The sequence below is a fragment of the Stenella coeruleoalba genome (assembly GCF_951394435.1).
Source record: "Stenella coeruleoalba genome assembly, chromosome: 21".
NCBI lineage: Eukaryota > Metazoa > Chordata > Mammalia > Artiodactyla > Delphinidae > Stenella > Stenella coeruleoalba.
The window spans coordinates 339,796-353,226 of NC_137167.1; the positions used below are offsets into that span (position 1 = coordinate 339,796).

The 13,431-nt window shown below is 40.8% G+C and overlaps 1 long non-coding RNA gene across 1 annotated transcript in view; it reads left to right on the top strand.

The window, feature by feature from the left end:
- The first annotated feature begins 3,605 nt into the window (after positions 1-3,605).
- LOC307179698 overlaps positions 3,606-13,431 on the top strand; it is a 165,242-nt gene continuing 155,416 nt past the window's right edge. The window contains exon 1 of the long non-coding RNA XR_013825518.1: positions 3,606-3,782. This is a non-coding gene — a long non-coding RNA (uncharacterized lncRNA). The remainder of the gene's footprint in view (positions 3,783-13,431) is intronic.

Below are 13,431 nucleotides of genomic sequence, written 5' to 3' on the forward strand. Positions count from 1 at the left end.
GCCCAAGTCAACACACAGAAAGAAACTCAAACTCCAAATCCAACCTGCATCCTGAACACTGTGAATAAAGTTGGGACCAAATCCTCTGTCACTTGAGTCTCAGTTGAGGCTGCAGCCCCAGCCTGTGAGACACCTTGATGCAGAGGAGTCCATTATGCTGTGCCCGTATTTCTTACCCACAAAAATTGCGAGCTGTTAAATGCATGTAATTTTAAGATGCAAGGTTTGGGGTAAATGTTAGAAAGAAACAGATACCTAACGTCTAGCAGACCCCAGGATATGGCCCTGACTTCCTGACTCCCCCTAACCCCCGCAGTTTTTTCTCCAGTTCTACTCATCACTTTCTAGCATCTCTGGTCCACTCACCTCTGCACACAGGTGCCTGCAGCAGTGGTGACGTCTCCCTGACATGCTGCTCCCAGATGTGTGAGGGTTGGTTCGCTGTTGTCATTCTGGTCCCCGTAACTGTCACTCCAGTGAGGCCTCTGAGACCCTCTTACCCAGGGACTCCCCAAACCTCCCTCAGAGCACAGTCATTATTTCCAGTCTCACACTTGCTCTTTTCTTTCATATGTCTTGCTCCTGTACTTTTGGCCATCTCTGCTCCAGGCTGTGAGCTCCTGGAAACTAGGGAACTCTTGGTCATTTTGTGCCCCACACAAGGGCATCTGGCAGAGAAGGAGTGCAAGGTACATAGTTGCTGAAGGAATATGTGTGACTATCTTGGCGCCCTCCTCATTTTTAACCAGCTTGACTGTGGAGGTGAATGTTACTGACAAGAGTTTAAAGTTGTATGTGTAACAGGGGGGACCACAAAGCCCTCTACGTGGCCCTCAGTGGGCATCAGTGATGCAAAAGCCTGTCTGCTCCTAGGTGACCAGCACTACAACTGTGGTCCTGGGCCTGCACACCCCTCAAAAACTGGTACCTTTATTTGGGTGTCCTCAACACAGAAGCTCTTCAGAGTCACAAGGGCATAGAGTAGAACATACAGGCTCCAGGGCAGTGCAGTGAAAGTGGCCCCAGAAGCTTCCTTTTCCCCACCGTTTTGTCCATCACTGTGGTGTCTCTTTGCTCGTCAGGGATGACTTCAGCCAAAACAATGATATCCCCCCATCCAAATGAGGACCACGAGGCACCAACTAAGACTGGTCTTCTTCCTAGAACCCTGTCTCTGGGTCTGAGGCTGTGCCCCCTTGTGCTCACAAGGCCTCGTTTCCCAGCTAATCCCTCCTCTGCAGGACCTCCGTGAAGTGGAAAGCATTTTGCCAAACTCTCAGAACACAGTGGTCAGTGGTGGAGAACCAAGTTTCTCAGCAGTCTTTCCAAGCATGCAGAACACTTGCAATCCGCCACGGCAAGCACACAATTTGTAGAGAAAGAAAGCCCTTCTCCCCTGCAGCACTGTCTACACTGGGGAATGGGGTGTGTGCTCAGCCTCGGTCTAGAAGATCAGAATGGTGGACTGTAAGACCCCAGGCCCTGTCCGCTGGAGAACACGAGGGAGATGGCCCACGCCCAGGCAGGACTATGGGAACTTGGAGAATCCCCCTCATTCTTTCGACCTCTGGACACACTGCGAGAGGGGTGGACGACCTTGCTCCATGGCAGAGCTGTCTCCAACATCTTCTTGCTCTCCTCAACACTTACATATTGTTTTCTCTTCCCTAACCACCCTCGCATCATCCCCAGCTGTTAACCCTATTTCTATTTGTACATACATGTGTCTGCATGGAGATGCGGAGAGAGTAATGGCCCAAACTGAGCCGAGTTGGCAGGAATTCACCAGGATCTTAAGGGCTCTTATTTCAAAACCAAACATGATGGGAGGGACTGAGTACTGGCTTAGGGAGCTGGATTCCTCATTTTTATTCCGGCCTCTGCTCACATATGGTGTCCTAGACAAGTCCCTGCCTCTTTCTGGGCTTCAGTTTTCAAATTATATAAAGAGGGTTTCGATGCAGAGTTGCATAGGCACGTGCACAGCCAGACAGGTTCTCAGGCTCCAGCAACAGTAGATGGGGTGTTGACGTGAGTGAGCTCAGGCACGCACAGGTACACAGGCCTCCTAACATGGGCAGATGTAGGCGGACATGTAGCAGGAGTGACCAAGATACCTGTCGATGTCCTAGCACAAGCAAGAGACAGGGCGCCTGTACCCCACCTCCCTGCACCAGCATGAACACTGGAAGAAGAGCTCTCCTCAAAGGTGAGCTCTGTCTGTTGCCCCCACTTGCTGTGTTTAAAAGGTCCACATTCTCTGGAGCCCTAAGGACGAAGATCATTCACAGTGGAGTGGTTCCCAGCAAGTAAATTGGGGATGGAAGTGATATTTTCTTTGTAGAGGCTCAGGCCCTGGAAACACGCTCCCTGATTTGCCATACATTTTCCCTTTACAACTGAGTGGAATAAACCCAAGGAACATACCCGTAGTTGAAAGCACATGTTGTTGTTGGACAATCCACAAATCGAAGGTTGCTGGGTCCCTGAATCTCTTATTGGAAGAAAATCAACAAGCAGAATCATTTGCTATTTCAAAGCCTTTGTTGAGCTGTTATATGATGTGAGTGTAAGTTTATGAAAGGTTCAAACAACTGATATTTTCATGTATATCTGTTAAGCAGCTAACTTTAAAGTCTGTAACAAAAGTATGTTCTGAAGACATTTTTTCAAGAAAAATTACATTCCAAAGTCTGAAAACAGAAAATCCCACATGAGGTTCTGAAAGGATAAGTTTCAAAATGTAATTCATGAGTTTGTTTAATTAAGAAACTGATTTTGAATTTTGTAAATAATTTTGGATGTTAGAAATGTGTATCTTAAATACATTATCATTTTGTTTTCTGATATTTTATATTTAACGTATTTTACATTACTTTCTTGTGCATAAAAATATAATTGAATAAAGGTGGTCATAAGCAGAATGTTTTTTCTTGTTTCCTTATTTTTTGAGAGGATTTGCTAAATGACGGAAAACACAGTTTGATTCCCTCCCTGACAAGCTCCAAGGTATGTAAGCTGTATTCCACTGCTTCAGATAGCTAACGGTTTCTTGGAATTAACTGTGGACTCCTATTCTCAAATGAGGAGAAGTCCATAGATTTTCTGCTCTCATCTTCTGTTTCAGTTATTTGTGTTTGTGATCAACTCTGTATAGTACTATAGAGAATTTTATTCCAAGCAGAGCAGCTGTCCTCTGTGTCTAACAGGTTGAAGATCCAGTGGAGAATCTGATGGTGGAAATTGGTGGCTCTTTTCTAGGGACCTGAAATGAATACTGTCATTGTAGCATAGAATAGAGGTTATTATCATTTTGGGGGGGATGACCTAAAAACCAGATAACATGGCTCCAAAGAGTGGGGCACATCCCAGGCAAGAGAGCCGGCATGGCTTGAACAGAGCATCACCAGTGCCATCAGCAGAGAGGCTGGGGCACTGAGATTTTGAGTAACTTAGCATCCTGGCTGGGAGGGGCCCCATGTTCTCCAATTATTTCGAGCATCCTACACTTCCCCCAAGGGCCTGCAGGGGGGGCACGAAGCCACTATGTCACAGGCGCTGGGGCGCATGCGCAACTGCACACGCACTTGATGGGCGGTCTTCCCTGAGGACGGAGTGGAGGCGCCATGGCGGTTGCGGGCCCGCGCGTGGGGCTGGCTGGTCTGCGGGAGGAAGACGTTCCCCGCCCGCGCCCCGGCCGGTGCAAAGGGGCTGTGCCCGTTCCTCGACGCTCCGCGTCTTCCTTTCCGGCCGCCCCGCGCGGTGTATCCCCACCTTCTCAGGTAACGTTCGATGTCGCTTGTTGTCCCTCGGATCCGGTCTCCGAGGGGCCGGCGGCGTGGAGGCTGTTCCCGGCGGGGCGTCTGTTCCGGACGCGGGGCGTCTGTTCCGGACGCGGGGCGGTTGGCGGGAGGAGCTCCGCCCAAGGCGTGTCCTCGCGGGCGGCGCGGCTGAGCCCCGGACCCTCGGGCCGCGGGGAAGGAGCTGGGGCGCGGTCGACCAGGAGAGTTCACCGTCGCGGACAGACTCTGCTGAGTTTCCTCAGACGCCCCCGGAAGGTTGTAAAAATGTCCCTTTTTTTAGTTGCCAAGAGAAATGTTTCCGCCCCTTGTCCTCAGCCGCACGGAATTATCCACTTATTCCTTTGTTCAAAGACCTTAACTAACAGACTATACACGGATGATGTGCAGGTAACGTGGATCTAGTTGAAAACGTATTGAAAGAGTAAAAAAACAGGGCTTCCCTGGTGTCGCAGTGGTTGAGAGTCCACCTACCGATACAGGGGACACGGGTTCGTGTCCCGGTCCGGGAAGATCCCACATGCCGCAGAGCGGCTGGGCCCGTGAGCCATGGCCCTGAGCCTGCGCGTCCGGAGCCTGTGCTCCGCAACGGGAGAGGCCACAACAGTGAGAGGCCGGCGTACCACAAAAAAAATAAATAAAATAAAAAAAAGAGTTAAAAAAACAGTGTAGTAAAACACACTATGTTAAGTTTTATAGTTTAAACATGTCAGAATCAGAATTTATTGTATTTTACTTTTCCGTCTTAAAGGAATAAAATTATTTGGAGCGTATTGTCGCTATGGATCGTCACTTGCCGTCTACCTCGACAAGGATTAAATCAGGTGCTGGTGCAGCTGCTGCAGCCGCTGACCTTCAACACCCCCTGAAAGGAGTTCAGGGTGGAGAGCGGAAATAACGTGCTCTGTGCTCGGGGGAAGCTGGCAGGACAGCTCTTCAGAGAGTTAGATACTTTCAGGAGCTGATTTTATGAGCCCAGTTCTTGTATCTCCTCGTGTCTAGAGAAGCATTGAAATCCTTCATGGTGACGTCACTAGCCGGAGCCTGCATGAGATGAGCAGAAACCTTCTGCAAAAATTATATGTGCTCGATTGCGTGTACTCCCCCTTCACCAAAATTACATATACACTGACCTTCCCCCTGCCTCTTTGGAACAGTTTCTTGGAGCCATCTGAGATTCTGTCTCCCAGGATATAGTCTTTATTTGGCCCCAAATAAAACTTAACTCATAACTTTCATGTTGTGCTATTTTCTCTACGTCATCAATATTTATTATTTATTTTTTTTACAAATCATTCTTTTTAAAATTTATTTAATTTATTTTATTTTTGACTGCATTGGGTCTTCGTTGTTGCATGGGCTTTCTCTAATTGTAGCGAGCAGGGGCTACTCTTTGTTGTGGCGTGCGGCTTCTCATTGTGGTGGCTTCTCTTGTTGCAGAGCACGGACACGGACTCTAGGTGCGTGGGCTTCAGTAGTTGTGGCTTGCAGGCTCTAGAGCGCAGGCTCAGTAGTTGTGGCTCACGGGCATAGTTGTTCCCCTGTATGTGGGATCTACCCGGACCCGGGCTCAAACCCGTGTCCTCTGCATTGGGGGGTGGATTCTTAACCACTGCACCACCAGGAAAGCCCCACAATGAGCAATATTTAAGATGTAGTTCTAGCTTTTTTCTCATTTTCAAGTCAAAATATTGCTGTGTTTGAAATTTTCTCATAATACAGTGACAGTCTTAAATATTTATACACATAAGCTCATTGAAAACTCTTCTGCAATATTCCAATGTGACTCGTATTATTAAAAATCATAATATTCATGTCAATACCAAATTTTTATAGGAATGTAATTTAAAAAATTGTGAATCACTTTTAGAAGTTCCAGGCACAGTGACGATTTTTAAAATACCAACCATTGCATACTTCATGAGACCATTTAAGATGAAATATATTAAACCTTAAAACTTCAACAGAATACTTAAAAGCTAAGACAGGGGCTGCTTTTTGTAAATTAAATACATTCATAGCAAATAAATTTTCTCCTAATAGAGAATATGAAGGTTTTTAGCTTAATGTTGTATAGCTCCATTCAAAAGGTGAAATTAGGATATCTATAATCTCCTTATTATTTATTTTAAGCCTCTTTCCCATAAGAATTGATATTTCTATCTGTAGAATCTTCATAGCTTATTCATTTACTTTTTATTTTGGTTTATTTTCTACAACAGAAAGAGTATTCCTATGTCTTGTTAAAGTTTTTATTCTCCTAACCTAGTTCAAGGTTACTTTCTGACATTGGTTGTAAACAAGAGGAGAGGCCTTATAATAAGCATGCGATTTTTCCTATAGTCAAGATGTTTTTCTTGGACGACTTTCTTTACAATTTCCACTTTGCTCACAATATTATCCCATTGTGAAAACTGCATAAAAATTTGTAATCTGTTTATACCTAGATGCTTCTTATTTCACCACAGTGCATTTGTTAATATGATTTTACATTAAATATTAATATAACATAGTTGATTTTATTCATATATGCTAACATGTTTTATATAGGTACACACATATATGAATATTTGCTACATGCCATTCATTTGCATAGAATGATAGCTGATTGTATCTGATCTTTCTGACTGACAGTTGGATAGACTTATGTGTGTTTAAAGTACTACTTAGAACAGACATTAAAATATCACATCGTCTCGTTATACAGCATTTTAAAGGTCATATGTTAAATTGTGGGAGCAGAAATTTTGTCCATTAAGGTTAAGAAATGAGCAGGTCACAATTTTGGCATCGTCACGCTCAGTGGAGGAACATGGCTTCTACGTCTTCGTACATGTGCCACAGTTACACCTGTATAATATCTGTGAGCATGAGCATTTTTATGTCAACATTATCTTTTCCCAATATACTCGTAATTAGCTGAGGTATATCATATCTAGTTTTTCCTTTTACTTCAGTACAATCAATAAAGGTTTTTTTTTTTTTTTTTTTTTGCGGTACGCGGGCCTCTCACTGTTGTGGCCTCTCCCGTTGCAGAGCAAAGGCTCCGGATGCGCAGGCTCAGTGGCCATGGCTCACGGGCCCAGCCGCTCTGCGGCATGTGGGATCTTCCCGGACCGGGGCACAAACCCGTGTCCCCTGCATCAGCAGGCGGACTCTCAACCACTGCGCCACCAGGGAAACTCAATAAAGTTTTCTTTTGCAGTGATGGCATTTTTTCTTTTTTAACATGAAGGTACATTGTCATCTGACATATTTGTACATGGTGGGCTACTGCTCTTGTACAAAGCAAAGTAGTTTCATTTCATATTTTCATCTGTATTCCAGATCTAACCTGATTTCTTAGGAGCATTAGGTACTTTTTTAAACTGTATTAAACACATAAGAACAGATCACTTTTTATCTTTACCTACCTCATGAGCTAAATGGATATAGACGTTATAATAACATGTAAGTCTGACAAAATTGGGAAGCATTCCAGGGTTTGAGCTTCAAGTAATTTTATGTAATCTTCTAAGAGGCAATTTATTTCTGGCACATTATATGGCAACATCTACAATCACTTGCAAGTCTGTGTGCCATTTGGGCTTTCTGATATTGTCACTTTCAGCTATCCCCTAGGAAAGGAGTTTGAATTTTTTTTTTTCTTTTTGCGGTACGCGGGCCTCCCACTGCTGTGGCCTCTCCCGTTGCAGAGCACAGGCTCCGGACACGCATGCTCAGTGGCCATGTCTCACGGGTCCAGCCGCTCCGTGGCATGTGGGATCCTCCCGCACCGGGGCACAAACACGTGTCCCCTGCATCGGCAGGCAGACTCCCAACCACTGCGCCACAAGGGAAGCCCTGAATATTTTAAAAAACACTTCTGATTAGAAAATATCAGGATGAAACATTGAATTTTTGTGGTCACAACTCTGTTCTCATTATTCTAATGTAATATTTGAGTTGGCACATAATTTGATTTTGTTCCATTAGTATGAAATGTAAGCATGGAAACAAAATTTTTAAAAAGCATTCTTGGAATAAATGAACCAGTCACAATGAATTATTGTTCTTTTATTTTTATTTTATAAATGGGCTGTTTGAATATGTTCAGCCATGAAGTGACATGTAGACTTACTTCTGAGTCCTGACAGACATCTCTGGTGAGTGACTTCTTAGAAAGTGACCCGGGATACAGCCATTCCAGTAAAATGACTGCAGCCAAAAGAAAAAAAAAAAAACAAAAAAACTCCCAAATAACATAATATATAATAAATGATTATACACATGTGCATTCTTAATTTAACATAAAATATGTAAAATTGGTGTTATTGGAAATTTTCTACTATCATGGGTAATTTACTTCTCTCTGTTATAAATTCTATTTAACAAAATGAAGCAGTACAACTAGGTGACAGGGGAAATTAATAGTAATTACTGGCAGGACAATTTAAAAATAATATGTGTTACAAAAAAATAAAAATTTGTTTAATACATATTCATTTTAAAATTGTTTCAGATTTATAGAAAATTTGCAAGAATAGTGCAGGATTTCACAAGTAACCCAGACTCAGTTTCCTCTCTTATTACAGTTTCATGTCATTAGGGTACATTTTTACAATTAATGAACTAGTGTTGACACCTGATTACTAACTACAACCCACACTTTTTTCAAATTTTCTTAGACTTACCTTTTTCTCTTCTAGGATTGCATTCAGGATATCTCACCCTCATTCCATTTAGCCGCCATTTCTCTTTAGGACACTGTTAGTTGTTATAGTTTCTGAGACATTTCTTGTTTTTGATGACCTTGACAGTCTCGAATTGGGATTTACCTGTTGTTTCCCTCGTGATTAGCCTGGGGTTATGTGTTTCACTTCGTATCAAGGGCACATGCTCTGCAGATGACTTACTACTGTTGATGTTGCCCTTGATCATCTGGCTGAGGTGGGGTTTGTCAAGTTCCTCACTGTAACATCAATCTTTACTCCCTTCCATTCAGTGTGTACCGTTTGGAAGGATGTCACTGCGTGCAGGACACAGTTAGGGAGTTGGGAAGTTATGCTCCACCTTTCTGATAGTTAAACATCTATCTCTATTATTTGGGATTTTGCCTGAGCGATTCCTACACACCCATATTTATGTATCTGTTTTTTTCAGAAAAAATAGCCAGTAAGTTTATGAAATGATGCTCCATCTCAGAAGGATCAGAGAGATGCTGGGTCCAAACATCTGTGCCTTGAATACTGTCCAGCACATAGTCTTGCTCAGTAAATACCTGTGAATAAGACTTAAAAGATATGAGGGAGGGCATACATAGTGTGCATAGGTGGCGAAAGCAGATTCCAGGCAGAGGGGAGAGCAAGGTAAAATACTGTAAAGAAGGAACACGGCTGGCTTGTTTGAGGAAAGTTGGGAATGCTGGGTGGTTGAAGTTAAGTGAGCAAGGGATAGAGCCCTTGGTGTTGTCAACAGATTGTCGGCCATTTAAAGGACATTGGCTTTTACTCTGTGTGAAATAAAGGACCAGTGAATGGTTGTAAGCAGAGGAGGGCTATCATCTGACTTCCTCTGGCTGCTGTCCTACCAACTGACTGAAGGGGCAAAAGCAGAATTGGGGCGCCAATTAGGAGACTGCTGTAGTAACCAAGGTGGGAGCTCAGGCACGTTGTTAGCCCTGGTGATGGGGCCCAGAGGTCAGATTTTCCTTGTGGTTTTGCAGGTAGAACTGGGGCCAGCTATATGGATATGACACAAGGTTCTTCACTCAGAAACGTCCATGCTCTTGTATCCATCTTGAAATTCTTTTTTTTTCTACTCCAGACTTATTGAGACATAATTGACATACAGCACTGTGTAAGTTTAAGATGTACAGTGTGGTGATTTGATACAGATATATAGTGTGAAATGATTACCACAATAAGGATTCTTCCATAAACTCACATCATTAACTTTTTTGTGTGGTAAAATTTTTGAGATCTACTCCCTTAGCAACTTTCAAATATATAATACAGCGTTGTTAGCTATGGCCACCATAATGTATGTTAAAGTTCCCAGAACTTACTCACCTTAAAAGTGGAAGTTTATACTCTTTGATGCAACGTATGATTTGCAGATATTCTCTCCTAATCTGTATGTAAACTTTATATATATATATATATAAAGCTTTTTAGTTTGATATAATCCCATCTGTTGGTTTTACTTTTCTGGCTTATGCTTTTGGGATCATATCCCAAAATTATTGCCCAAACCAGTGTTAAGTAGATTCTTCTTTGTGTTTTCTTTTGGAGTTTTATAGTATCTGGTCTTATGTTTCAGTCTTCAAATTAATATTTGTGAGTGGTATAAGATAGGTGTCCAGTTTCATTTTTCTATATGTGGTTTTCCAGTTTTCCCAACAGAATTTGGTGAAGACACTATCCTTTCCCCATTCAAAATTGCATTAAAACGAATAAATATTTAGAAATAAACTTAAGGAAGGAAATGAAAAATGTGTCCTTTGAAAACTACAAGACTTTGATCAAAAAAAATTGAAGAAGACAAAACAAGTGGGAATATATACAGTACCGTGTTCTGTGATCAGAAGAATTATTGTTGTTAAAATGTCCATACTACCCAAAGGCATCTATAGGTTCAACTCAATCTCTATCAGAATTCCAACAGCATCGTTTACAGATATAGAGAAATCAATTTTAAAATATTGTACGTGACCACAGAGACAGCAAATAACCAGAGAAATCCTGAGAAAGAAAAAATTGGGAGTCATCACACTTCCTGATTTAAAATTATATTACAGGGGCTTCCCTGGTGGTGCAGTGGTTAGGAATCTGCCTGCCAATACAGGGGACACAATTTCAAGCCCTGGTCTGGGAGGATCCCACAAACGAGGGAGCAACTAAGCCAGTGCACCACAATTACTGAGACTGTGCTCTAGACACCACGAACCACAACTACTTAACCCACGTGCCACAACTACTGAAGCCCGTGTGCCTAGAGCCCATGCTCTGCAACAAGAGAAGCCACAACAATGAGAAGCCCGTACACCACACCGAAGAGTAGTCCCCGCTCGCTGAAACTAGAGGAAGCCCGTGCGCAACAACAAAGACCCAGCACAACCAAAAATAAGTGAATAAATAAGTAAATTTATTTTAAACAAAAAGAAACAATATTAAAATCCTGTAGTTACACGACACTATGATATTGGCACTAAAATACACACATAGACTAAAGGAACAGAATAGAAAGCCCAGAAGTAAACCCCAGTGTATAAGTAACTAATATTTGAGATGGGAATAAAGCACACTCACTGGGCAGGATAGTCTCTTCAACAAATGGTACTGGAACAACTGGATACTACTTATAATTTTGGGGGTAACCTCCATATTGTTTTTCATAGTGGCTGTATTAATTTACATCTCTACCAACAATGCACAAGGATTTTCTTTTCTCCATGTTCTTTCAAACATTTGTAATCTCTTGTGTTTTGGCTGTAGCCATTCTAACAAGAGTGAGATGATCTCGTGATTTTGATTTTCATTTCCCTGATGATTAAAGACATTGAACACTTTTTCATATATCTGTTGGACATTTGTATGTCTTCTTTGGAAAATACATCTATTCAGATCCTTTCTCCATTTTTAACCAGTTGTTTTTTGTTTTGTTTTGCTTTTGTGTGTGGTTTTATTTTTTTCTGTGCAGAAGGTTTTTTATGTTTTCTTAGTCCCAGTTTATTTTTGCTTTTGCTTTGTTGCCTGTCCTTTGGGGTCATAACCAAAAAATCACTATTCCCAAGACCAAGGTCAAGGAGATTTTCCCCCAGGATTTTTTTAGGTGTTTTATGGTTTCAAGTCATACATGTTTGTCTTTAATCTCTTTTGAGTTAATTTTTGTGAGTAGTGTGAGATAGGGGTCCAATTGAATTCTTTTACATTCATTAGACTATACCAGTTTACATTTCCACCAAATATGCACACAAGTTGCCTTTTCTTCACATTCTCACAAACATTTGTTTTTTCTTCTCATTTTTATAATAGCCATTCTAACAGGTGTGAGTTGATGTATCATTGTGGTTTTGATGATTATTGATGTTGAGCATCTGTTCATGTACCTGTTGGCCATCTGTATGTCTTTTTTGGGGAAAAATGTCTTTTCAAGTCCTTTAGCCCATTTTTTATTTAATTTTTGACTGCTATTATTTTATGTTACTTCTTATATATTTTGAATATTAGCCCCTTATCAAAAAAGTGGTTTGCACATATGTTCTCCAGTTCTATAGCTGCTTTTTAGTTTGCTGATTGTTCATTTTGCTATGCAAAGTTTTTCGTTTGTTTGTTTGCTGTTCCACTTTTTTTTTTTTTTTTTTTTTGCTTTTGTGGCTTCCACATTTGGTATTATATCCGAAAAATATTTGCCAAAACTATATTGAGGAACTTGTTGTTTATCCTTTCTTCAAGTAGTTTTACAGCTTTAAGTCTTATATTTAAGCCTTCAGTCCACTTTGAGTTAATTTTTGTGAGTGGTACAAGAAAGGGGTCCAATTGTATTCTTCTGTAGGTTGTTATCCAGTTTTTTTCCAACACCATTTATCGAAGAGACTGTATTTCCCCTACTGCATCTCCTTCGCTCCCTTGTCAAATATTTGTTAACAGTAAATGACTGGTTTTATTTCAGTGCTCTTGATTCTGTTTCATTGGATTAAGTCTCTATTTTTTTGCCAGAATCTATTGTTTTGATTACTATAGCTTTGTAATAAAGTTTGAAGTTAGGAATTGTGATGCCATTAGATTTGTGCTTCTTTGACTAGGTTGATTTGGCTATTAGTGGTGTTTTGTGGTTCCATACAAATTTTAGGGTTGTTTTCTCTTTCTGTGAAAAAATCATTGGAATATTGACAGAGATTGTACTGAATTTATAGACAGCTTTGGGTAGTATAGATATTTTTACAATATTCTTCTGTTTCATAACCATGGAAACGTTCTTCATTTATTTGTATCTTCATTTTTTTCACCAGTGTTTTGTCATTTTCAGTGTATGGATATTTTACCTACTTGGTTTAATTTATTCCTAAATGTTTTATTTATTTCTGAAGCCATTTTAAATATGATTGCTTTTTACAGTTTTTTTCAAATTGTTGTTAGTATATAGAAGTACAATTGCTCTTCACATGTTGATTTTGTGTCTTGCAACTTGACTGAATTTGTCTATAATTAGTAATATATTTTTTTGGAATCTTGGGATTTTCTCTATATAAGATTATATTAAATGCAAAGAGAAATATCTTTACTTCATCCTTTTCAATTTGTATTTCTTTTATTTATTTTTCTTGCCCAACCACTCTGGCTATGACTTCCAGTATTATGCTGAAAAGGAGTGGTGAGAGTGCACAAAACTTATTTTGTTTATATTTTTAGCAGAAAACCTTTCAAGCTTTCACCATTGATTTTAATGTCTGCTGTGAATTTGTTCAATATGACTTTTATTGTGTTGAGGTACATTCTACGTATAGCAATTTGTTGAGTATTTTTTATCATGGAAAGTTCTTTAATTATTTTGTATTCTCTTTCTGTATCTATTGAGATAACCATCTGATTTGCATATTTCATTCTCAATGTGGTGCATCACATGTTTGAATTACATAGGTTGAATTACC